The sequence below is a fragment of the Rhinolophus ferrumequinum genome, chromosome X, assembly GCF_004115265.2.
Source record: "Rhinolophus ferrumequinum isolate MPI-CBG mRhiFer1 chromosome X, mRhiFer1_v1.p, whole genome shotgun sequence".
In the NCBI taxonomy this organism is placed as follows: Eukaryota; Metazoa; Chordata; class Mammalia; order Chiroptera; family Rhinolophidae; genus Rhinolophus; species Rhinolophus ferrumequinum.
The window spans coordinates 46868213-46895760 of record NC_046284.1 but is presented as its reverse complement, the minus strand read 5'-3'; the positions used below and the strand labels follow the sequence as shown (position 1 = coordinate 46895760).

The window sequence follows — 27548 nt, the reverse complement described above, 5'->3', positions numbered from 1 at the left end:
TGCAGCCAAGAGGATCATGGGATAGGGGCGGGACTTGAGGTTGGCACAAGTGTCTGGGCTAGAGAGGAACAAATTGACACACAGAAGCAGGCTCTGCCTTCTTGGCTCTTGCAACCCCAAGGAGTGCAAGGCTTGAGCTAGGAGAGAATTTTAGGTGTTCCTGGCCAGCAGGGCTAAGATGGAGCATCTCTTTCATTAGCTGTGCTGAAAATTGCCCCAAAAACAGCCAGCACCATTTGACACCTATTGTTTCCCCCCACGTGAACCTTTCTGTAAGGCTGTGCACAGGGGACCCTTTGGAATGTTCCCTGGGGTTGCCTGGTCCTTGCTGTAGCAGGCTGGCCCTTCCGGCCAGGGACAATGAATCACCGAGTCCAGAATGTGTGCATCTGCCTGGGAGAACACTGTGTGCCCTGGACTGGTGCCGGAGGCCGAGGGGAAAGGGAAGTGTGCGGACTGACTGGCTAGGGGAAAGACGGGGAGGGGTTTCTGCTATGGCAGCTGCTCATGCTCCTGCACCTAAGCTTCACCAGTGTGAGCCTCACCTCTTTCTTTTGGCAACAGGAGCTCCTGGGAGAAATCACATGATGCTGCACCCGGCCCCCACTTGGAGGCTGCTCCCCTACAGGCCCTGGGCATTGAGTCAAAATCCCCCAACGGGTACTTCTTACTAATATACCATCATCTGATTTGAGGTGGATTGCTTGTGGACACCAGCCTATTCTCTATGCCCCCCGCCTCTGTAATGACTCGGGTTTTGAGCCTCTGTCCCCTGAATTGCTGTCACAATTTCCAGGTCCCCCCCACCGCGCCAACCAGTTCTCCTCACCACTACCTGAGCCATCTTTCTGTGAAAGGCATATCTGATCATGTCAGTCTTATAGTTCAAAACCCTTCAGTGGGTCTTCATTATCATCAGGGCACAGGGTAAACATTTTGTTGTGTCATTCAGGGCTTTCATGGTTTGGCCCAATCTTGCTCTCCACCAGCATAGGGATGCTCAATTAAATGTGAATTTCGGATACACAACAAATAATTTTTTAGTTTAAGTATGTCCCTTGCACTGTGTTCTGTAATTTTATTTGTTAAATCTGGAAACCCTACTACAGCCGCATAGCCATTTCTACTGATATAGCTATACTTCAGGCCCTTATCATCACTCTCTTTTATGAAGTTACCAGTGTCCAAACTGAACCCTTGGCCCCTGGGCTCTCCCTCTTTTAAACCATCTTCCCTTCTGCCCCCGAATGTTGCTCACACCATTCCATCACTACCATTGAAGAATGTTCTTTACATTTCCCATTTCTGTCCAAATCCTTCCTCACACTCAAATTCTTCCTCCATGATGCTCTCTCTAAGAGTCCCAACAACACTCATGCTCCTGACTTCTGGGGTCTTAACACACCTCACTGTCCCATCTAACATTTGGTCATGTCATGTTTTGCATTGCAACCTGCTGATCTGTGGCGAGTGTATCTTCTCGACTAGATTGAAAGCTCCAAGAGGGCAGGCATCAGGCCTCATCATTTTGATTCTCTCCCTCCTCCCACCATTGTGTAGCGGGGCCTTGGTAAATGTAGATTGGTTGATCAGTGGCTTATTTACTCTCTGACAAAACTGTCAGCTCCTCAAGGGCAGTTTCTGGACTGAGTCTCATGCAGTTCTGTTTGGCTTAATGAACATTTATTTGAGTGCCCATTCTGAGCCAGGAGCTGTTCCTGATGTGATGATACAGAAATGACTGGAGTAGAGCCTTCTCTCTCAAGGAACTCATGGTCTAGCTAGGGAGTTCCAATGTGTATGGACACTTACAAAGCAACATGAGTTGTGCAATGAAGAAAGCATATACAAGATGCAAAGTGCTTCCGGAGGTCAAAATGATGAACAGAAATTAGGAAATGGGATGTTGGAGACATTATAGCCAAGGTTAGGCTTCCTTAGTGGGGTGGGGGGATAAGGGAATTCTAGGCAGGGGGACCTCAGGTACCAAGGCATGGAGGCAAGAAAGAGCATGGTGTGTATGAGGGAAGCATAAGAAGTTCAAGATCAAGGCAAGGTGAGAAGGACCATGAAAAGTAATAAGAGATATTTGGATTGTGGATGATGGGGAGCCATTCAAGGGCTTTCCCCTCCAGCTTTGTTGAGCTATAATTGGCACAGAACATTGTGTGAATTTAAGGTATACAGCTTGATGAGTTGATATATTTCTATATTGTAAAATGATTATCACAGTAAGATTAGTTAACACATCCATCAACTAGTTAACATTTCGTTCAAGGGTTTTAACTAAGCAGACTTCTGTATTAAGACAGGTAATGAAAGCCAAACAAAAACAGACCACACGGTGCCTGGTTCCATTTATATGAAATGACCAGAAAATGCAAATCCACAGAGACAGAAAGTAGATTAATTGTTGTCTGCGGCTGGGGTAGGAATAGAAAGTGACTGCTAATGGGCATGAGGGACCTTTTTGGGGTGATGGAAGATTCTAAAATTGGATTGTGGTGGTGGTTATACAACTCTGAATATACAAAAATCATTGGACTGTACACTTAAAACAGGTGAATTTTATAGTATGTAAACTATACCTCTATTAGGCAGTTTAAAAATAAGAGACCATCAGTCTGGTTGCAGTGTGGGAAATGGATTGGAGTGGGGCAAGCCTGGGTGTGATGAGAGCAGTGAAGAAAATTCCACAAAAGTCCAGGCAGAATTAGTGAGCTCTGGCACTAAGGCAGTGACAGAGGGGTTGAGGGGGAAGAGTGGAGTCAATAGACATTTAGAAGGTGAATCAATGCAGTTTAGTAAACGGATTGCCTGGAGGGGATAATTAAGAGATCAAAGAGTCTAGGGATGACACTCTGGTTTCTGGCTTTGGCAGGTGGGCAATGGTTGCACCACCAGCCCTGATAGCAATTAGTGCACTGCTTGGCCTTCAGCACTCATTTATGGAACAAATAAATGATTGAATGAATGAATGAATGAATGAAGTACATTCGTGTCGTCTGCTGTTCTATTGCTCCTTCTCCCCTGTAGACTAGGCGTTTGGACTCTAGTACTTGTTTCTAGCACTGCCCATTTAGAGGCATGGAGATTCTGCTGTTCCCAGATTCACCCCTAGAAAAACCCTCATCTTGCTTCTTCCCTTCTGGCCCAGAAACCCCCGGGGCATACCAGAGATCCCTATCCTGGGGTGAGTGGAACACTCAGGAATGGATGGCCACCAAGGCCCTGAGAACTCTTGTCAAGGGCTCAGGATTCCTGTCTTACACCGTTAATCCCCCACTCACCCAGACTCTGCCACTCACCCACAAACTCCCTCCTTACCCCCATCAATCAGTGATGCGTCCCAAGTCCTCAAGGTACACTGTAGTGCTAGGCTTCCACTTTTAAGTTCCCACTTGCTTCTGGTGCCTGCCAGTTCAGCTGACCAATGTTCCACAGAGTGTTCTGTTTGGACCACCAGTCTCAGAATGATGTTGGGGGGATGTTTATTAAACATGCAGATGGCCGAGCCCCATGCCTGACCTAATCCATCAGAATATACAGGGCTGGGTCAGAGGAAGGTGTGGGTTCTGTGTGTTTCAGGAGTTCCCTGGGTGGTTCTGAGACCCAGTAATGTGAGAGCTGCTGTGGCAGAGAATGTGAGTGTGGATTAGGGGTGCTTATGGGCCTGCCACCCCAGCACACAGCACCTGGTGGCCACTCGATGGGCAGAGAGCCCTCCCCAACATGGACTTCCTTTCCTGCTCCTCATCTTTCCATCAGGAAAGGCCTCCTGCTCTACCGCTAATCAGATTACCCTCTTGCACAATCTTCTGCCCCTCTTCCTTCACCCACTAAATGTCCACAGGGCAATCAGTGCTCAATTGCTCTTTCCTCTGTCCTCTCAGGCACTTAGTACAGGGTGACGTGAATAAGAATTGGTTGTTTACATGTGAGCTTTTGAAGAGCCCAGATAAAGTCTGGAAAGATGAATGGCTTTAGACTAGCAGCATCTAGGACAGGGCCAGGTACACAGTAGGTGCCCAATAGTACTTGGGGGGGTTAAATTACTAATGAAAGGAGCCAGAGGCATGAATAACAAGTAAACCAAAGTCTGTTGTTTTTGGCTTTAGGAGTGACCCCATTGCAAGTCTTCCAACAACAGATTTGCTCCACTGGCTTACCTAAGAGTGAGGTCAATAGGTCAACACCACTGTGTTAAAGCTCCAGAAAGGGTGGGGACGCAGCGACCAGGCTAAGGAACTATAAGACTGGCACTGTGGGCTGCCCAGTCTGGTGAGGAGCTTCATTCATTCATTCAATCAATTTTTAGCGGGCTCCTCTAATGCGCCAGTCACCGCACAAGTTACCAAAAATTAAACGGTGAACAGGATAGACAAGCTTCCTGCCCTCACAGAGCTTACAGTTTAGTAGGGAAGACAGACATTAAAGAATTATAGTTGTGAGAAGTGCTGCGAAGGCAAAGAGCAGTGTGCGCTGACAGGGTACATAACAGGAGACCCGGAATGAGCGTGGCGGGAATGGAGGGAGGAGGCTGTTCTAGGAGGGTGGACCCAAGGAAGTGACCTTGAGTCAGGACCACAGCAGGACCAAGAGGGAAATAGGCAAGAAAACTGAGGGGAGAGCATTTCAGGCAGAGGGTGCAGCCACGTGAGGACCTGAGGCGGTTACAAGCTTGGCGTGTGTATTTGTGGAACATGAGAGAGGGCTGGTTGTGGCTGGGAGAGGGAGTGAGGGGGTGGGAGGCAGGAGATGAGACTAGACATCTCGGTAGGGGCCTTGCGGATCACGGTAAAGAGTTGGCATTTTATTTAAAGCTGGAGAGTAGTACGATCTAATTTGAGTTTTAAACAGTCCCCTGGCTGCTGTGTTGATAATGGATTGAAGGGGGCAGAAGTGGAAGCAGAGAGACAAATCAGGAGGTTTTGATGGTGACCTGGCCTTAGCCTAGGGTGGTGGCTGCAGAGACCTCAGTGAAGCAGTGCAGCCCACACATTTTATGGATGAGGAAACGGAGGCCCAGAGAAGGGGAATGACTTGCCCAAGGTCACTCTGCCTCCCCGTCTTGTTCTCCCACAGGAGGGAGGTTAACAGAGAACCAAGCAGAGAAGGCAAAGTGAATAACAGTATGCAAGTTTCAGATGTTGTGGCAGGTGATGGTGGGTTGGGGAAGAAATTTTTGGATGGGGACAAGGGGCGATCATACATTTATTGTGTTTTTTAATGTACCAGAGTAGGATGAATTTATCGATGACTTGGGGCACACATGGGGGTCTGGAAGCCGATGTAGATGCTCAGAGTGGGAAGGAGATGAAGTGACTCTGGTATCCATTATTCAGGCACTCTGAAGTTCCACTGCCTGGGGGTGCAATGAAGCCAGCAACAGCCCTCAGTTGCCTATCCCAGCCCTGTTTAGTCTGGCTGTTGCTCAGCCAGCAGCTGAGTACTTACTGGCCAGTTCCTTCCAGTCTCCATAGTATAACCAAGTGTCGAGCTGGGCAGAACTCCCAGTGCTCCTTGGTCTCAGAGCAAGCAAGCAGCAACCTCATGCGGGGCCACGTGAGGTCAGGGGGGAGGGGCAGCACTCCTGAGCTTGCATGGAATTGATCGCTCTTGGACACACCGATTCTGTCGATGGCCAATCACAAGAGCCACAGCATAGTTGCTCTTTTTTTTTTTTCCTTCTGTGCTTGCCCTTGTGAAAACCACAGAACTTCCCGCCACAAAGTGAGCTGGGGAGAGAAGTTGCTTCCCTCCCCTGCCCCACACCCAGCCCAGAAGGCCTTGTGGAGAGGCACCTGGCTCACAGCCCAAGGAGGATGAATGCTCTGTTTCCTGAAGTGAAACATTAGCTCTTTGGGGAGAACTCAGTTGACAACCAATTAGAGAGAAGTAACACCAAATGGATGGTCAATCAAGACTTTGCTGAAACAGCCTTGGGTGTAGAGAACCATGAAAATAATCCTAAACAGGAACATTCTCACAGGCCTCTTTTGCTAGTCAGCGTCGGTGTGTCCTTCTACTGCACCAGCCAAAGAGGCGTTTGCTGTCTACCCGCCCAACCTGGCTCCGGCAGCTCAGTCCTCACTTCACTACCCACCCATCTACTTTGGGAGTCAGGTTCTTTGGGCAAGAGTGGCACCATGGCGGATTGAAAAGGATTAGGGAATCTTTCTTATCCTGCTTCTTTCATGAACAAGTCGGAAAACCTCCCTCTAGGCTCATTTCCCCATTTAGAAAATGAGAGGTCCAAGTAAATGCTCTCCAAGGTCACATTTAGTTGTGACATGTTAGGAACCTAATAGCTGCTATGCACCAGATGCCGGGCTTGCCATTTTACATTCCTCATCTCATTTAATCTTCACAACAACTCCTGTGAGGTAGATACTATTATCCCCCCTTCACTTTACAGATGAGGAAATGAGGCCCAGAGAGGTTAAGTGACTTACTCCAGAACACACAGCAAAGGACAGAGACTGGATCTGAATTCATGTCTGTCTGATCCCACACCCCACATTCATAATTGCTTCCCTAAGCAGTGACGTTATAGGCTCTACACAATCCAAATTGCTCTTGAAGCCCTGACAAGCTAGGAACGCCCAAGAGAGAAAATGACCACGCCTCCCCATTTTACACTTGGATTGCCAGCCTGACATGTTGGTAGAAGCAGGGGGACACTTTGTTGCTGTGAGCTGAGGGGTCAAGAGAAGGCCTGTTTCAATTAGCTTCTCGTAATGGTGCCGTGGTAGGGGTCCTGGGCACCCAGGGGAAAGTAGGAGGGCACTGCCACCTGGGAAAGTTGGCAGGAGTGCCTCATGAGGGTATTACCCACTTTATAGCCTTAGATCCCTTTCTTGGATTCTGGGATAGCTGACAAATACTACACAGGTTCTCAGGTCTCTAGTCTAATGATATTAATGAGGACAGGGGAGCCTGGTGAAAATTTAATAGACAAATATAAAAAGTTTCACAGACTCTGTCTGCAGAAGTTCTTTTGAAGGTCTGCACAAAGCTGCAAGGGCTGCTTGGAACTCTCCATCCAAAAAATAATTAGCCTTCCTCGTTTCTGGAGAACGATGCAATGTGTTTATTAAATACCTAAATTAAAGGGAGAGGATACCGTCCAGTTGGGGGTTTTCCACCATAATTCATTTGAGGCTCTCGGTCAGGGAAATTCGAGCCTAAGGCTGACTCGGCTTCCTGACCACTTCCTGCTCCCAGGCTTCCTCCAGCCCTGTGCCTCTAATAAGTTCAGGTTGTTCAGAGTTCAGCTCTCATTAACCCTTTGAAGTCTGGGTGGATACATCACAGTTAAAGTTCACAAACCACTTAATGTACATCAAAGATTGGCCAAGGAAGCAATTGTTCCAGCGTGGAGGCTTCTATTGTAAGGATCAAATGAGATAATGTGTGTGTGTGAAAGCACTTTGTGATCCTTGAAGCACAGTAAATTACTTTTATTATTATTTTTCTCAATAGGGTGGTTTGTTTATTTACAAGATGGATGCCTGTCCTCATTAGGGGCCTTTAAACAAACCAAGTTAGTACTTGGCAAGCCTGGAAAAGTACTAACCTTTCCTTATACTTCCTCCTGTGTTCCTCAAGCTAATTGACCCTTGATTAAGAACTTTCTGATAGGCCTGTCGCCTTGTGTACTTGGAGCCAGTATGATTTGCTTACTGTTTCTCCTCAACAAAGAATGTGAAAGGCACAAGATGCAGCAGCATTGCCAGCAATGGTGGACTTGGGTTTGTCCATGCTCCGCCTGGCATGGGAGTTCTCATGGAGCAGGGTTGTGTGCTGAGTGGCTGAGGGGCCTTCGTGCGTAATGGAATGGATCAGTCATACACAGAGACAAGTCAGCTAGGAAATGGAGCTAGTTAATGTTCTGAGAAAACCCTCCTCCAAAAATGCCTGAGGTGACTCTCGTGCATTACGGCTGGAAAATAAAATTGATATAACCCTTTGGGGGGGGGCATTTGACGATATCTCAAAATTATATATGCATTTACCTTTTGATTCACCAATCCCATTTTTAGGGATTTACCCCATGATACACCTCCAATAGTATGCAAATGCACATGTATGAGGTTATTCATTATGTTCTTTTTTTTTTAAGTTCTTAGTTTATTAGTCCTCTCCTGAAAAATCTGCTCAATCACTACAAAGTCACTGACGAATCTTTACTCCTTCTGTCATCCAATCTCCACCTCACTTTTTGCCAGCACCAACACTGGCCTTTGCAGTCCCCTAACTTTCTTCATTCTGTTCTTGCGTTCCTTTCGCTGTCTTCTTGAGGTCATTTTCTTCTCACACAGGCCATGTCTTGCAAGTCTATGTTTGGGTTCGTTTTTCTTTGCGTAATCCAAGGAATCATAAATCATGCCAAAGCCAGTTCAGTTGTCTTGCCACCACCAAAATGGGTTCTGAATCCAAATACAAAGATGACATCTGGTGTGGTCTTGTACATTTTGGCTAGTTTTTCCCGAATTTCTGTCTTAGGTAATGTTGCCTTCCCAGGGTGAAGGGCGTTGATGACCATCTGTTTCCGTTGAAGTAGTCTATTGGTCATGAACTTCCTGGTCCGGATAGTTACTGTGTCGTTCATGATGGCAGTGGGCCTTCAAGCAGCCAGGGGGAAAAGAGGATTATATTCTTTATAATTGCAAAATATTTGAAACTACCTAAATGTCCATACGTAGGAGAGTGATTGAATAGATGTTGGTACAGCCACAGAGTGGAGTACTACACTTCTGTAAAAAGAATGAAGACATCCCCTGTGAACTGATAGGGAGTGATTTCCAGGATACATTGGTAAGTAAAAAGAAAAAAAAAAAAGCAAAGTGCAAAAACGTATCTGTAGTATGCTTCCTTTTGTGTAAGAAGGAAGGGAAGTGAGAAAATACAGATGCATCTGCTCATTTGTACAAAAAGAAACATAAGATAAACCAGAAACTAATGGAATTAGTTACCTACAAGATTGGGTGGGAACAGTGCACCATAGGTTCTCAATAGACGTTTCCTGACAATGACTTCCAGGTGGTCTAGAAGACAGTAGAGTGAATGGTAGATTCAGCCTGGGAGCATCAGGAAGTTTCTGTTGCTGACTTGAAAGATGAATATGTGGTCAGCAGTTTGGCTGACCATAATGGGGAGATTATTCCAAGCAGAGGAACCAGTTATGAGCAAAGATCCAGAAGGGGGAGATAGCCTGGCATGGAAAGTGGCTGGAGCATTAGGTGGGAGGGGACTACTGTAGAAGAATGCTGGCTAGGGCAGGCAGGATCCAGAATGTGGACTTCCTGTTCTGCAGTGGTAGGGAGTTTGAATTTTATTCTAAGTGAGATGAGAAGCCATTGGGAGCAGAGGAATGATATGGGCCTTTTCATGCTGCATCAGTCCCTCTGGCTGTAATGTGGGGTATGACTGAAAGGGAACAAAATGGAAGCAGGGAAACCCGTTAGGAGGCTACTGCAGCCATCCAGGCAAGAGAGGGTGGTGGTTTGGACCAGGAAGGTAGTCGTAGAGGTGAAAAGGAGTGGTCATGTTATGGATCTATTTTGAAGGGACAGCTGGTGGGACAAACTGATGGGATGGATGTGGGAGAAGGTGAAGGAGAAGGAAAACTCTGGAATAATTTCCAGATTTCTTGCTTAAGTGATTTGGTGTCTGATGGAACCACTCAACAAGATGGGGAGCACAGTAGAAAGAGGGAAATTTATGGGGAAAGATGATGAGTCGGCTTGGATATGTCAAGTGTGCGGTGTCAGTGCGACACTCCGCAGTTAGAAGCACAGGTCTGGGGCTCAAGGGAAAGGTGCGGGCTGGCACCATAGGTGTGGGACCACATAAATGGAGGTTGAAAGGATGAGGCCAGAATGTGAGAGTATAGTATTACCGCGAGAAGACAGGAGATCTGGGGACAGAGTCCTGGGGAACACTAACATGAAAGAGGGGCAGAAGGTGAAGACTCCATGAAGGGCTACAAAACAGTTGTACTAGAAATAGGAGGGCTAAGAGAGAAGAGGGCCATGGAGGCCCCGGGGGAGAGAGTTTCGAGGGCAGGGTGCTCAGCAGTGCCCAGGGCTGCAGGGGTGTCCCTAAACTAAGAGCTGCAAAGTGTCCCTTGAGCAGATGGGGGGATCGGTGAAGCCAAGCTGCAGAGACTGCTGAACATGGGAGAAGTGAGGAAGTGCAGCCAGCGAGGCAGGCTCTTCTTCAAAGACTTTTGAAGGGAAGGGAAGGAGTGAGGGGGGATGGCAGCTGGGAGAGGGGAGGGTGAAGGGTTGGAGGAGAGTCATTATTATAAGCAAGCCTGTTTCAGTCGTAGAGAAAGTCAGCAGACATGCAAGGCTGAAAACCCAGAAAAAAAGGAATTAACCGGTAGAATCAGGTTGGCATGGAGAGGCCAGGGAGAGGGGCAGGGTTGAGTGGAAAAAGGCAGACCTCTCTCTGAAGGGTAACTTCTCATGAAATCATTTTCAATGTGAAGGAAGCAGTGAAGATCAAATTATCCATGCATGCACTCGGGCTCTTTGCAAGCTTGGAGGCTACGGGCGTAATCCTGTGCTAATTCAAACAGAACCCCGGGCCTTGGTCATAGGCATCTGGAGAAGACAGTGCTGACAGATGCTGGTTGCCCGCTGCCAACTGCAAACAGTACACATTTCAGGCATGTTTGTACAGACTCAAACGCAGTTTAATGTACACAAGGGAGGCAATGGTGTTAATCAAGGTAAAAAGTCTCCCTTAAAACAAATGATGAGACTTTACAATGAATAAATAGTACCTAATTCATGGGTTTGCCAATCGTTCTTTCCCGCGCTGGACTTTGGCCAGGAGCTGGAGGGCTGAGAGCAGGTCAGGGAGAAAGGCCGCAGGCTCCTTTTCTGGTTCTCATCTCTGAGGCCACCCCTAACCTTGAAGGTGCAGAAGAACACGGGCAGAAGTGAGGCCTGCGTGTGGCCGCAGGCTGATCTGTTATGAAGCAGACAGGCCCAGCGGTCACAGTTTGTGCTCCAAGGACGGAGGACTCAGGGCTAAGACATTCTGTCCCTTTGCAGACAATGGAACCTGTAAGCTGTTTCAGAGGAGCTCGTGCAAGTCATTATCTAACTGCAAAACAATGCTGACCCTCCCTACATGGCGTGATATATATTGGACAGAGAAGCAAAACATTAGGTTTGGGTCCAGGCTCTGCTGCAAGCTTGCCGTGTAACTTGAGGCAAGTACCTTCTGCTCTTTGGGCTTCAGCTGTTCCATCTGCCAAAAAAAGTAAACTGGACAGATCATCTCTAAGAGACCTGCCCTCCCTCCTCCAACACACACACACACACACACACACACACACACACACACACGCACATTTATTTATTTATTTTTATTAATAGACTTTATTTATATAATAGGTCCACAGCAAAATTGAGTGAAAAGTACAGAGAGTTCTCATGTACCCCTGCCCACCCACATGCACAACCTCCTCCACCTGTGGACGTCCTGCGCCAGAGGGGTACATTTGTTACATTCGATGGACCTATATTGACACGTCATTATCACCCAATGTCCTTAGTAGTGGTGTACATTCTGTGGGTTTGGACAAATGTATAACGACATGTATCCACCATTACAGTATCATACAGGATAGTTTCACTGCCCTAAAAATCCTCTCTACTCCACTAATTCATCCCTGCTTCCTCTCAGCCCCAAGCAACCACTAATCTTATTACTGTCTCCATAGTTTTGCCTTTTCCAGAATGTCACATAATTAGGATAATTCAGATTGGCTTCTCTCACTTAGTAATATACACGTAACTTTCCTCCTTATCTTTTTGTGGCTTGATCATTTCTTTTTAGCACTGAATAATATTCCATTGGATGCTCCACAGTTTGTTTATCCATTCACCTGCTGACGGACATCTCAGTTGCTTCCAAGTTTTGGCAATTATGAATAAAGCTGCTATAAACATCCATGTTCAGATTTTTATGTTTGGCATAAGTTTTTGACTCATTTGGATAAATACCAAGGAACATGATTGCTGGATTGCATGATTAAGTGTATGTTTAGTTTTATAAAAAACTGCCAAACTGTCCTTTTAAAGTGGCTGTGCCTTTTTGCATTCACACCAGCAGTGAATGAGAGTTCCTGTTGTCCCATATCCTCTCCAGCATTTGGTGTCACCAGTTTGGGATTTTGGCCATTCTAATAAGTGTATAGTGGTATCTTGTTTTTTTAATTTGCATTTCCCTAATGACATATGATGTTGAACATCTTTTTGTATGGTTACTTGCCATCTGCATGCTATCTATTCAGGTGAAGTGTCTGTTCAGGTCTTTCGTCCATTTCTTTAATTGGGTTGTTCTCTTCCTTCCTTCCTTCCTTCCTTCCTTCCTTCCTTCCTTCCTTCCTTCCTTTTTTAATTGGGGAATATTGGCGAGCAGTGTGTTTTTCCAGGACCCATCAGCTCCATGTCAAGTCGTTGTTTTCAATCTAGTTGTGGAGGGCGCAGCTCACTGGCCCATGTGGGATTTGAACCGGTGACCTTGGTGTTATGAGCACTGCACTCTAACCATTGAGCAAACTGACCATTCGGCTCAGCTTCAAGCTCAAGCTGTTGCTGGGCCATGTGGGAAATCGAACCGGCAATCTTGGTATTATGAGCACAGAGCTCTAACCATTGAGCAACCGGCCACCCACCGGGCTGCTCAGCTTCAAGCTCAAGCTGTTGTTTTCAATCTAGTTGTGGAAGACACAGTTCACTGGCCCATGTGGGAATCAAACTGGCAACCTTGTTTTCAAGAGCTCGAGCTCTAACCAACTGAACCATCTGGCCGCCCCAGGTTGTTCATTTTCTTGTTAAGTTTTAAGAGTTCTTTTTATATTTTAGATAACAGTTCTTTATCAGATGTGTCCCTTGCAAATATTTTATCTCAGTCTGTGGTTTGTCTTCTTATTCTCTTGACAGTGTCTTTCACAGAGCAGACGTTTTTAATTTAATTTAATTTAATTTATTTTTTTAAATGTATTTTTTTATTTTCACACACGTATTTTTTTACGTGAATGGCATTATGCTATGCATATTTTTAACCTGAGTTTTTCATTTAACAATCTACCGTGAGTTTTTTCATGTCAAGGACAGTGTCCTGCGATTTCCTTATTAACAACCGAAGAGCGTTCCTTTCTATGAATGTGCAGCAGGGTCCTTCTATCCAGTGTCTCAGCAGCTTCCTTTTTCCTTTCTTTCTTTCTTTCTCTCTTTCTTTCTTTCTCTCTTTCTCTCTTTCTCTCTTTCTCTCTTTCTCTCTTTCTCTCTTTCTCTCTTTCTCTCTTTCTCTCTTTCTCTCTCTCTCTCTCTCTCTCTCTCTCTCTCTCTCTCTCTCTCTCTCTCTCCCCCCCCCCCCCTCCCTCCCTCCCTCCCTCCCCCCCCCCCCCCCTCCCTTCCTCCTTCCTTCCTTTCTCCCTTCCTCCTTCCTTCCTTTCTCCCTGTCTTTCTTAGTTTCAGGTGTACAAAACAATGTAATAGTTAGACATGTATACCCCTCACAAAGTGATAACCCCTCCTCCCCCATCTACTATCCCTCTGACATCGCACACAGCCGTTACATTTCAACTGTCTCTATTCCTTATGCTGTACTCTGCTTCTTGTGACCATATATATATATATATATATATATATATATATATATATATAATTATAGTTGACATTCATTAGTATTCAGTTTCAGCTTCAGGTGTACAGAGTTTTTAATTTTAGTGAAGTCCAGCTTATCAATTATTTTTCATGGATTGTGCCTTTTGTGTTGTATTTGAAAAGTCATTTTTATAACCAAGGTCATCTTGGTTTTCTCCTACCTTCTAGAACTCAATATTGTCGTAGTATTACATTTTCCATTTTAGGTCTATGATCCATTTTAAGTTGATTTTTGTGAAGAGTGTATGGTCTGTGTCTAGATTCATTTTCTTTTGCATGTGGATGTCCAGGTTTTCCAGTACCATTTGTTGAAAAAACTATCTTTGCTCTATTGTATTGTCTTTGCTCCTTCATCAAAGATCTGTTGAGTATATTTATCTGGGTCTATTTATGGGCTCTCTATTCTGTTCCATTGATCTCTTTGTGTATTCTTTCACCCACACCACACTGTCTTGATTACCATAGCTTTGTAGTAAGTCATAAAGTTGAGCAGTGTCAGTCCTCTGACTTTTTTTCACCTGCAGGATTTTTATTCTTTTAAATTTGTTAAGGTGTTTATTGTGGCCCACAATGTGGTCTATCTTGGTGAATGTTCCATGTGAGCTTGAGAAGAATGTGTTCTCTGCTGTTGTTGGATGAAGTATGGATGTCAATTATACCCAGTTGATTGATGGTGTTATTGAGTTCAACTATGTCCTTACTGATTGTCTGACTGCTGAATCTGTTCATTTCTGAGAGAGACGTGTTAAAGACTCCAACTATAATAGTGGATCATCTATTTCTCCTTGCAGTTCTTTCATTTTTCTCTCATGCATTTTGCTGCTATTTTGTTGGGTGCATATGCATTAAGGATTGCTATGCCTTTCTGGAGAACTGATCCCTTTATCACTATGTAACCCCTCTCTTTATCCCTAATAACTTTACTTGCTTTGAAGTCCACCTCATCTGAAATTAATGTACTGTATTTTGCTGTGTATAATGTGCTCCCGTGTCTAATGTGCACCCATAATTTTGGCCCAAACCTTCAGGGAAAATATCTTTCATTTTAACTTTTTAATTCAAGTTTTTATTTGTTTACATTTAGGTACTTGTTTTTTGTATTATAAAGAAATTTTGGCATTTATTTTTTAACATATTATGGTACAGGAAATTTTATGCAACAATTACAAAACACGAGAACAGACACAAGGTACAAGAAATTTTATGTACCGGTAGCAAATTTACGATATTTACGCATCATAGAAGGCGAAGAACTCTTCGTCGTTGCAACTTCGTCCTAAGTTCAACAAAACCGATTATCATATTCCAGGGTATTATTTTTCATGTAGGTATCGTTATTGATTTCTACAGTTAAACTTTTAACTCATAAGCATAAATAAAACAATTAAAAACATTTATATAGATAGAAAATTAGTACTACCCATGTATAATGCGCATCCTTATTTCCCCCCCCAAATTTGGGCAACAATGTGTGCATTAAACATGGCAAAAGACTACCTACTTCCACATTATGTTGATTAGTGTTAGCATGGTATATCTCTCTCTATCCCTTTATTTTTTTTCCCCTTCTTCCACCTCCCCCCCCCACACTCCAGTTCAAGCCGTTGTTTCTCAGTCTAGTTGTGTAGGACACAGCTCCCTGGCCCATGCTGGTATTATGAGCCTTGTGCTCCCCCCGGCTGAGGCAATCTGTAACCGGTCATCGATCGGCCACTCACAACAGCTCATGGCAACTCACAGCAGCTCTTGCTGGCTGTCAGCCATTCACACTGGCTGCCGGCCACTCATGGCGGCACATGGTAGCCTGAGGCAGCCCACGGCAGCCCGTGGCAGCTCATACCAACCTCCGGCTGCCCACGGCAGCCCATCTCCAGGGAGAGCCATTGTTCACAATCTTAGCTGTAGAGGGCGCAGCTCACTGGCCCCTGTGGGAATCGAACAGGCGACCTCGGTGTTAGGAGCACAGTGCTCCAACCACCTGAGCCACGGGGCGGGCTCTATCCCTTTACTTTTAATCTCTATGTGTCTTTATATTTAAAGTGAATTTCTTGTAGACAGCATATAGTTGGGTCTTGTTTTTTTGATCCTCTCTGACCATCTCTGTCTTTTAATTAGTGTATTTAGTCTATTGATGTTTAAAGTGGTTATTGATTTAGTTGGATTAATGTCTACCATATTTGTTACTGTTTTCTATTTGTGGCTCTTGTTCTTCTTTTTGTCTTCCACACTTTTTCTGCCTTTTGTGGTTTTGAGCATTATATATGATTAATTTTCTCTCCTTTCTTAGTATATCAATCATACTTCTTTTCCCTGCCGTTTTTAGTGATTGCCCTAGAGTTTGCAATATATATATTTGCAAGTAATCCAAGTATAATTGCTATCTTTCATTTCACTTATACATAAGCAAAATGTATTCAAATGCATTATTACTATCATTATTTTGAACAAACTATTATCTGTTAATCAATTAAGAATAAGAAAAATAAAAATTTTAGTTTACATTAATATATTAATTCTCCGATGTTCTTCTTTTCTTCATGTAGATCTCAGTTTCTGACCTAAATCATTTTCCTTGTCACTAAAGAACTTCTTTTAACATTTTTTACAAGGTAGGTTTACTGGCAGCAAACTTCCTCAATTTTTGTTTGTCTGAGGAAGTCTTTATTTCTCCTTCACCTTTGAAGGATAATTTTTCAAGGTACAGAATTCTATGTTGGTGTCTTTTTTTCTCTAAGTATTTCACTCCATTTTCTTCTCGCATGCATGGTTTCTGAAGAGAAGATGGATGAAATACTTATTTTGCTCCTCTATAGGTAAGATGTTTTTTCTTCTAGCTTCTTTAAAGATATTTTTTCTTTATCTTTTTTTTTTTGAAGTTTGAACATGATACGCCCATGAGTAGTTTCTTTGGCATTTATCTTGCTTGGTGTTCTCTGAGGTTCCTGGATCTGTAGTTTCGTATCTGACATTAATTTGGGGAAATTCTCAATCATATTGGCTCAAACATTCCTCCTCCTCCTCCTCCTCCTCCTCCTCCTCCTCCTCCTCCTCCTTCTCTCTCTCTCTCTCTCTCTCTCTCTCCCCCCTTCCCTCCCTCCCTTCCTCCCTCCCTCCCTCCTTTTCTCCCTTCCTTTCTCTCCTTCTCTTTCTTTCTGGTATTCCCATCATATATATGTTACACCTTTTGTAGTTTTCCCACAGTTCTTGGATACTCTTTTTTTTTCTTTTCAGTTTTGTTTGTTTGTTTTTGCTTTTCAGTTTTGGAAGTTTCTATTGTCATATCCTCAAGCTCAGAGACTCTTTCCTCAGCTATGTTTAGTCTACTAATAAGCCCATTAAAGGTGTTCTTCATTTCTATTAGCATGTTTGATCTCTAGTCTTTCTTTTTGATACCTTCTTAGACTTGCCATCTCTCTGTTTACATTATCTGCCTGTTCTTGCATGTTGTCTACTTTATCCATTAAAGCCCTTAGCATAGCAATCATAGTTTTAAAAAATCCCTGGTCTGGTAATTCCAACATTCCTGCCACAGCTGAGTCTGGTTCTGATGCTTATTCAGTCTCAAACTGTGTGGTTTTTGTTTTTGTTTTTCCCTTTTAGCATGTTTTATAATTTTTTTGTTGTTGTTGAAAGGTGAATATGACATACTGGGTAAAAGGAACTGCAGTAAACAGGCCTTTAGTAATGTGGTGGTGAGGCGTGGGAGAGGAGGAGCGTTCTATAATCCTATGATTAAGTCTCAGTCTTCTGCGATGCTGTGCCCCTGTACCGTGAACATCACCAGTGTTTCTCAGTTTCCCCCCCATAGGAGTGGTTAGAGTAGGCTGGAGTTGGGTAGTTCCCTTCCCCCACATGGAAGGCTAGCGCCAGCTAGAGTCAAATATTTCCTTCCCCCAGGTCAATTAGACTCTGCTAAAACCCCAGAAGGTTAGGTGCTGGTAAATCGGTTTCTCCAGAGGGCAGGACTTTTTAAGAAGAATAGAATGTTCTGATGCATTTCAAAATAATTACTTTTCATCTTTCCCTGCGAGAAGCACAAAGGAATTTTTTCCAATATTCACTCTGAAGACCTGGTTGAGCTCCTGGAGATAATATTCACAAAAGCTGGGTGGTCTCCTGGAGTTTTTAAATCTCAGGTTTGTCCACACTGAGCCACCAGAAATTCTTCAATGACAATTCAGGTTTTCCTACCCTGGTACTAGTTCCCACAGAGGTTTCTTCTGCTCCTGGGTTTCTGCTCTAAGTTGTGATTCTTTGTATCTCCTTGTCTGTCTCTCCAATTTGGGGGGTAGCATTTTGCCCTGTGACTTCACTTCTGTTATGGATCTAAGCTTTTTAATTGTTGTTCAATGGAGTGGAGACTTCTAAGCTCCTCATATGCCAAACTGGAAACCACAGGTCTCTATGGCTTTTTCTGTATGTTTATTTATGTCTTGTCTCCCTGATTATCCTGTCATCTCTGTGAGACAGGAACTTTGTCTGTCTTATTCATTTTACGAGTATATTCGCAGTGCCTAGTACTGTGCCTGGCACATGGTGGGTGCTCAACACTCAATGTACATTTAATGAAAAAATGGGGGGACTGGGAGTCAGAAGATCTAGATCGTGTGATCTTGGGCAAGTCCCTTCCTCTCTTCCGGCCTCTTCTTCCTCACTATCTGATGTGGTTCTTGTTTGGTTACTTATTGTCTGTCTCTACTGGAATGTACGCTCCATGAGATCAGGAATCTCATCAGTCAGAGAGCCTGGCACAAAATAGGTTCTCTACTAATACTTGTTGAATGAATGAACAAACGACTGAATGACTGAATCTACAAAAGGAGGGGATTTACCTTGGTAATCAGATGGCAGGCGTTTCTGGGAACTTTCCCTTTTCCATACCCTGACGGGGGTGCCTGTCTGGGCTAGTTTTATGTACCCTTAAGAGAGCTTAATGCCTCTCTAGGAGAGGAACGCAAATAGGTCACATGGGTTAAGATGATCAAAAGTGTATGGGAAAACAACTTGCCGAACTTTGGAACTCAGTAGCTTCCCTGTGTGTCAGCCAGAACACAGGCTGTGCTCCAACAAGTGTGTCTGACAACAATTGGAAGCTTGATGTTGAGCCCTTCAAAATCACATAGACTTAGGTCATGTGACCCAATTTCTTGGTTTTGCCAAGAAGGGGGTGTGCAACTGGGAGAAGGGCGTGCAGTTATTTACCAGTTTCTTCCTAAGGGCAAAAAAACAGAATGTTCAGCATTTGTGGGAGGGGCAGGAGTTGTGTTCTGCCTGAGGAATTTCTGCTCACTGGATGGGCAGGGTCACGTGACAAACTTCCATAGCTCAGCCTGGCACTAGAACGGGCCCTGCCCAGAAGCAGGGGAACTGGGTGTTATTGGGTCATTTTTACCCACAAAAATATTTTGGCTCTGCAGAAAGGTACATTCTCATAGAAAATAACCCCCTCAGATTAACATCTCTTCAATGCAGCCTGCCTGTCTTGAGTGTAAGGTTGAAGGGTGGAAGACAGTGGTGATTGGTGGGATAAGGCCGGATTTGATGATGTGCAAGGCCTCTTGCAGCCCCAAGAATTGAAGATTCTGTGCTGATGTTCCCTTTAAAATGGTCTTCTCTGGGATTTTGACTGGATATCGGAGCCCCAGATTTTGGCCTGGGGCTTCTTGTTTTAGGGATCACTTTCCCTTTTGACTCCATAGATACATTTAAGAGGATAGTCTGAACTCCCAGTTTCCAGAATCTTTCTGTTGAGAGGCTTCTTGGGTTACCTCCTAAGAGCCCCTTGGCAGGGAAATTGTGGAAAAACGGTTCTATAGCAGTACAGACACCCCCTCCCCGCAAGGGTCTACTCTGCTTGCTCTGTTCCTAGAGCACGTGGTCACACCTTCCAGCCAGCTCTAGCCCACTGGAGTAGGCAGTGGTCATAGACCCTTTTATGATGGCCTTTTCTATGCCCTCTTCCTTTTTTCTTCTTCTCATCTCTCAATATAGCCAAATACCTGAAGAAGAAACGCTGGTTACTTACTCCAACATCCATTCTCCTCTTCCTTAAAAACAGAAACTTGAATTTGTTTGGGAATAGCAATATACCCAGTTAAAGAAAGCTGCCCTTAGGAGGAGTGACCAGACTACATTCTAGCCAATGAGATGTAAGCAGAAGTGTTGTGCAGTATTTATGGGAAGCTTCCTCAAAAAGAAGGAGTGATGTTTCTTCCCCTTCCTCCTTTCTGCTGTCTGGATTGTGGATGCAATGGCTGGAGCTTAAGCAACCGTCATGGACAATGAGGCAACATGCTAAATATGGTGGATCAGCAACTTGGAAGAAGTTTGGGTGTCTGGTGACTTTATAGAGTCACCCTATCAACCCTATACTGCCTTCTTTGATTGGAATTTCCCTAGGAAAGCACCATGGGAATGCCTCTAGGCTGTCTGCAGTTTCCCTTCACAGTAAAGCCCATGAGAACCTGCGCCACACCTCAGATTTGCCACAGTATCCTCCATGCCTCGCCTGGTGCCTGACAAATAGAACAGGCTCAATTAAAAACTGTTGAAAGAATAAACAGTTTGTTGCTTTCGTAACTGACATAATTAACAGGCCAGTTTACTTGTGTGATTTGAAAGACTGGGAAAGCTCTCCCCTCGTACCCATCCCCAAAATTTCTTCCACCACATCTGAAACTTGCGTGCATTTATTTCCTGATCAGCTTGTGACAGGTACTGTGTTCAGCTCTGAGGATATAGTGGTGAGGAGAACAGGTAGCGTCCTGCTCTTCGGGAGCTTCTGGTGCAATGAGGCAGACACAACAAACAAAAATATGTGAACTGGTGTTTACAATCTGGGATAAGTGCAAGGAGAGAAACAGTAATGGGGGAAACTTCTTTAGACAACGGTATGGTTGAAAGCCTCTCAGAGGAAGGGAGTCAGCTGAAGGATGGGAACAATCGGCCATGAAAATGGTGGGAGCATTCTGGACTGAGGGAACCACATGCACAAAGGCTCTGAGGTGTGTTTAAGGAATGAAAGAAGCTCAGTGGGGCTGGAGCTGGGTAAGGGGGGGTGTGATGTGCGAAAAGCCTGGAGAGGTCATCAGAGGCCGGATCACGTAGGCATCTGTAGGCTGTAGGAAGGAGTTTGGACTTTATTCTAAGTGCAGTGATAAGCCTTTGATAAGCTTGAAGCATGGGAACACCAAGATCTGATTTTGCATTAAGAAAGTCAGTCTGGCTGCTGTGTGGAATTGGACAAGGACCAGTGTGCAAGCAGGGAGACCAAGGAGTGAGGCTTTGTCTCCATGTGAGAGAGGAGGGTAGCTTAGACCAGGTAGTGGCAATGGGGCTTTAAAGCAGGGACTCGAGGTGTGTCTTGGAGTTGGACCACACCGGGCAATGGATTGGCTGTGGGAGCCAACGGGGAGGGAGGAATCAAAGGTTCTGGTTTGAACAGCTGTGTAGATAGGTGATGGTGCCTTCCACTGAGGTGAGGTGCACTGGCGGAGGTGGGAGTCAAGACTTTGATTTTGATCACGTATATACTGATGTACTTGTGAAACACGCAAATGGAGCTGTCGAGGAGACAGTTGAATATTTGAGTCCAGAGCTCAGGGGAATGCTTAGGACTGGAAATATAAATTTCATGTTGCTCAAGGCCTTGGCATAGATGGAATCCATCAGAGAGAAAGAGTGTAGAGAGGGGTAGAGTTGAGTCCAGAAGCACTCCAGCAGTTAAAGGAGGAGAAACCCGCAAAGGTGACTGAAAATTATGAAAATTAGGATTATTTGTATACCATCCACCATCCCCAACAGCACGCTTTAGAGTTTGAGGAGGCTAATCCATAGCACCTGTTGTCTTCTGCCTCCAATCAGAATCAATCAATCAGAGAGACATACACACGAGTCAGGCAGGAGACAGGCCTATCGCCTTCATGAATCACAGAGCTGCTTGGAGAAAGAGGAGCAGAGTTGTCTGTAAACAGGCCTGCTACTGTGAGCAGCTTACTATGAGTAGCTCTCTCTTCTGGAAACATAAAATGAGCTCCAGGAGCACAGAACCCCTGTCTGACCTGGTCTGTGCCTAGCAGTGGGCCTGGCGCACAGTAGGTGCCAATGTTTGTTGAATGAGTGTATCTGGATGTCAAGGTTGAGACAGTCTTCACAGATCGTCCGGGAATTAACCAGGGAGCTTAAAAATGCCTATACCCATGTTACAAGCCCAGACCCATTTTGTCAGCATTTCTGGGGGTGGGCTTCAGGCCTCAGTACAGCATTAAATGATCTCCATGTGGTTCCAACGCACAACCAAGGATAAAAACCACCGCTCTTGTTTTACAGATGGGGACACTGAGGCTTAGAGAAAGAGGCTCATGTGTAACATAGTGGCTAGGACAAGCCTGTTTCTCTCTATAAGCTTCAGTGAAGAGACTGGGACAGTTAATTTCAAGAGCCCTATTCGGCCCTAATGGCATATTACTCTGTTCTCTGATCCCAAGTGTGACTTAACTCCCTGGAATACGGTATCATTTGTGCCTGAAGATGCTTCTGCACGATAGTTAGGTTAGTTTTGCACCTGAATGACTGAGTTCTGTATTGCAATGGACAGCAAAGCAGGGATGTGTGGGACAGTTCAGGACCCATGGAGCAGTCTGTGGTGGAGAATTTGTCCTGTTTTCTCTTAGGTCGTAGCAACTGGAAGTTCACCAGTAGAACAACAAAACAGCGGAGGAGCCAGCTGAGGAAAGTCCACTGGGCTGGGGCTGTCTTTTCTGCTCATGTTCCTCCTCTTCTAGTTCTTGTCTTCCCCTGACCACTCCCTCCGAGTCAGCTCTTTTTCATTCCTTTCCTTCCCTCTCCATTTATATGCATCAGTCTCAAGTCTTTCAAAGGCGAGTCTGTTCCCTCTGCAACCAGAAGTGGGTCACGAAATGATAAAGGCTGGGAAATAAGGCTGTAGGTGATTCCTTCCTCTATGAAATTAAATGAGGTGTTGTGGCGCTCAGCCATGTGTTGGTCTTTAAAAGTGGCTGTTTCTTCAGCAACTTGATAAGACCTTGATATGAGGATAAATAGAATCTGGGGGCTAGAAGGGAAACTGAGGGCTCCAGCAAAGAGATAATGTGTATAAGGCTCACAGGTGCAGGGCTCTTCCAGGCCTGGGTACTTACTAAGCACCTGGCTTAGAAATGATCCTAGGTAACCGCTTTATTTTGCAAATTGGAACGCTCAGGTCTAGAGACACTGATGACTTACCCAAGGTCATATAGCTTGTTAGCCAAGGACAAGGACCACGCCCCACGGCTCCTGACCCCTCTTCCTAGAACGCCTCAGCTGCCTCAGCCTTCCTCAAAGTGACCTTCAGGGACCAGTTTAATTTTATACACCGGTGGGGCTTGGGGTAAGGACTAGGAAGAGGAAATGACAAAAAGAATAGACAAAAAGATAAAAATGGAGAGGAGGTCACAATCATCAGCTAGGATTTTCCAATGTCTGTCTCTGACACCTCCGCAGCTGGCCTTTCCTCTTCCTTCAAATTGCCTTACTGTGGGCGGCCTCATGAGGCTCAAGCTCCGGGCCGGCTGCTCGGCCTCCTCTACACACACTTTCTGGGGCCCATGTCTTCTCACGTCACTTCAGCTCCTTTGACAGGCAGGCACTACAGCATCTGGTGCTCTAGCCCTGGACTTCACACTTCTTTCTGCAGCTGGTTCGGAGATAAATATGTAAATGTGCTTATGTAAATATGCTTAGCTCAGATGGAAATCAAAATTGGAATTCATTTTCTTTTCTGAAAATCTGCAGCCTTTTTCTACATCTGGTTCCTTCAGTACTTCTGTATTCTCCCAATCCTCCAGACTCAACCTTTCACGGCCCCAGAGGCTGGGGGGAGGTGGGAATGGGGAGGTGGTGTTTAATGGGGGCAGCGTTTCAGTTTGGGAAGATGAAAAAGTTCTGGAGATGGATGGTGGTGATAGTTGTACAACAGTGTGAATGTACTCAATGCTACTGGACTGTACACTTAAAAATGGTTAAGATGAAACATTTTTTGACCACAATTAAAAAAAGACACACATAAAAAGAACTTTCAAGTCATCCTCAACTCATGGATACTTTGCTTTCTCCTCCCCAGCTCACTTTGTTACCAGGTCATGCTGATTTTTCACGTAGTGGAAGTTCCTCAAACTTTCGTATACTCCAGCATCGCCAGGGAAGCTTGCCTGAGTGCCACTCCCCTCTAGTCTGGGACTGGGGCCTGGAATATGCATTTAAACAAACTTCCCAACAAACCTGATACAGACGGACACAGACCACACTCGGAGAAATACTGCCTTTCGGTGTCCTTTTGGCTTTGTCCCTTTGTCTCCTTTCCACGACCGCTCTCCCTGTCCCGGCTGGCTCTCATCTCCTCACACCTGGAATACAGCAACAGCTGGCCTGCCTTCAGCTAGCCTTTCTCTGCTCCATCCTCTACAGCTGCCAGGACCCATCTTCTGCAAATATCGTTGGCATCACATCATTTCCCTGCTCAGAAGCCTACTGTGGCTCCTTCAGACTTATTAGATCCTATCTCACTCACTTCATTTGGCTGGGAGCCAGCCAAGTCAGCCTCCCATTCTTCCCCTTTCTTCCTTCCTTGTTTACTTCCATCTCTCCAGGCTCATTGGCCATTTTAAATCTTATGTTAGCCCTTCTGCTAGTTTGGGGTGGTCTCCTTTCCACCCTCCCCTCCCCACCCCTGGAACACTTCTGGTTACACAGGGGAATCATGAAAACTGTTGGGATTCTCCATCCTTTTTCTGAATGAATTTTCTCCCCCCGACCCCCCAAGTCCCGGCTCTGCCATTCACTAGCTGCATGACTTGGGCAAGTTGCTTCACTTCTCTGTGCCTTAGTGTTTTCATTTTCTCATCTGTAAAATGGGGATCTTAATGGCACATCCTCATGGGTTTGTGGAGAAGATGAAAAGAATCAATAGACATAAAAGGGTTTAGAACAGTCTCTGACACCAAGTGCCATGTAAGTGTTAGCTATTATTATTAATTATTGTTATGATGGCCCCTTCCAGCCAGCTCCTCCCTGGAAGCCACTTTTGTTTGGAATAGCTCACTGATGGAGTTCTCTGTCAAACCTTGTGAGATCTAGGGGACGTGGTTAAGTGTTAAGTATTTTAGTTCCAATGAGCTTCTCTGCATGAGACAACCTGAAGAACTGGGCTGTCCACAAAGCTCTGATTGTGTCCATTAATTCCTAACTTACAAGGAGGAGAGGAGGGGAGATTTGAAAGCAAGATTTTTCCAGGATAAGTAGGATGATGTTGGGACAATTTCAAAACACCCTAAGGGACAGTGGGTTGTGCACCTTCTTTCCTATGGTCTTTCTAGAGTCCTTCTCCCTACACACCAAGTTCCAATGGCCCTGCTTCCTCACCTGCTCACTCTCTGGGTTCCTTCCAGAGCGCAGTAGGGAGCACCTTCCCTGGTGACAGTTCCCAGCCTGAGAGCCTTGCACCCCAGCAGTCCTTGTCTGTGAATCATGTACCGCCCACATTTCTGTTCTACTTTTCAAATTCACCTGTGTGCTTTTGTGGCAAACACACTACATTCCTTTAAAAGCGCCCACCGAACTCAGTCAGTTTGTCATTACGTGTTCTCTGGCAGTGAATGCTAAAAGTTCAGCTACTATCGGGTTAGGGGAGGTCTGACGATATTTTTTCATATTTAAAGTGGGCCCTTGTGGTCTCACACAGGCTGGGAACCGCTGCACCATGGGATACGTGGGCGCTGTGGGAGTAGCACTGAGCTCTCTGGCTCTTAGTTTTCTTGTCTATCAAATGGAGGTAAATCATAACTGCCTCTTTTTCTAAGGGCAGGAAACAGAATGTTCTGTATTCATGAGGGGGGACGTGGAGGTGTGCCCTTGTGATTCCTGTCAACATGCGGCGTGCGGGGGGGGGGGGAGCTGCTGTGAGGATCAGATGAGATAATAAATAGGCGGGGACAGGGAGAGGGAGCATTATTGCTGCTGTTTCTCTTTTTCTTTTCCTTGTTCCAGCTCCAGCTGGACCAGCCAAGTCCAGAAACCTAAAGCCCGCGAAGATCTTTCCAGGAGCAATGTGTTCTTCTGCCTTTCCCCACCCCTAGTTGTTTTTCTGTGGGATGACAACAACGAGCTGTTCCTTTATGTGACTAACAAACAGCCACAGAAGTTCCTCTTATCTGGTCTAGCAACCGCTGTGGCCACCGCAGTGGCAGTGTTTGTCTCTGTTTAGTTGGGGTTGCCTAGGAAACAAAGCTGTTCTCTCTTTCCCACTATGTGACTGTGGGCAAGTCTTTTCCCCTTTCTTGTAGGGAAGGCGTGGATCACCAGAGAGGGCTGTGTGTTTGCTGGGCCATCTTCTGAGTTTCCTTTTTGCATCTGTTAGCTCTTGTTTGGCTCCAAATCACATGTGGGGAGTCTATAGAGGAGCTGAAGACTCAAAAACTCCCTCAGCTCATCTTGAAAGGGGGAGTGTTTGGGAGTTAAGTGGGGACTGAGGACAGCCCGTCCACGTCAGGGCTGGCTGACTGGTCCAAAGTTGGCATCTGTTCAGTAGCTGTGAAATCTGGACACCATGACCAAATTGGCAGGTGTAGACAATGAACTTGGCATCATGAGAAGGGAGGTTGGGAGTGGGTGGGAAATTGGGATTTGAGAGGCCACCAACCAGGGGTTTGCAACACTCTGAAGAAGAGTTTTGGTGATTAGAAAAGAACAGGCCAACAAGTATGAGCTTTACAGTAGAGGAAGCATGACATTTTGAACATATTAAGGCCATTATTGGCGCAAAGGATGGCGCCAAGACCCCCTGGTATCTGAGGTTTGTGGTTCAGGAAAGTCCAGGTGTTCTGTTCAATTGCAAGGGGCAAAAGAATAGTTATATATTCTATGGGAAGCTGAGATCGAACAGGTATGATAGCCTCCACTGGGAACACAGTGGGCCTAGGACACAGCTCAGGGTCCAGGGTGGCTCCGGGTTAGGGTGTGGTAGACACCGAATGCTCATTGACAGCCAAGGAGAGAAATGGCAGGACTCCGGCTGCCAGAGGACATGGGGCTTTGAAAGGGTGATGGGTGAGGACGAACACCAAAGAGAGGCAGAGAAAGGAAGCTGAAGTCAGGACCCTTAGACTTGGTCTTGCCCACGCGACTGCTGGGTTTTGTGAGCGAACTTCCAGCAGTGACAAGTGGAACAGCAGGGACTGAGAGCAACTTTCCTCGGAGGAAAGAGATGGGGTTTTGGCCACCGCATACACTTTGCGCCCTTTTCTCACTAAGGTCCTTTTAATCCTTTGCCAAGGTTGAGGGTCTCGTGTGGATTGATTGGTATTAAGGCAAGTGTACTAAGTGATCCCAATGATGGTTTTCGAAGCAGAAAGAGGCCGACTCGTGCTTACTTGCTTCTTCTCTTCTTGCTCCCTCACACATATACCCTGCCCTTTTCTTTTGGGACTTCGTGGGGTAGCCTTCCTCCCATGTCAGCCCCTCAAGCTGAGGTTGTGTGTTATAAGTCACTTTGCCACTCACTTTGAACACGTCATATGAAAGCAGGGGTAGGACAGAGAGAGATGGATGTAGGGTTGAGTCCAATTTGCCCTAATAGCTGTGTGACGTTGGACAAGTCACTTAAACTGACTCTGTTTCCTCACTCATACAAATGGGGGTACTCTGACGGTTACAGAAGATCAGGGAGGTGGCGCAGGCCTGCCCCTGAGGGGGTGCTGCCGAGTGGTCAGTGAGTCAGGAAACAGTGCTCCCAACCATGCAAGGGGCCCTTACCACCCACTCCATTTATACTCAGTCAGACACCAGGTTTATTTTTAGAAA

At 45.5% G+C, this 27548-nt stretch overlaps 1 pseudogene; it reads right to left on the bottom strand.

Annotated features, from left to right (window-relative positions):
* Positions 1 to 8217: 8217 nt before the first annotated feature.
* LOC117026313 (40S ribosomal protein S24-like) lies at positions 8218 to 8626 on the bottom strand (annotated as a pseudogene).
* Positions 8627 to 27548: the final 18922 nt, after the last annotated feature.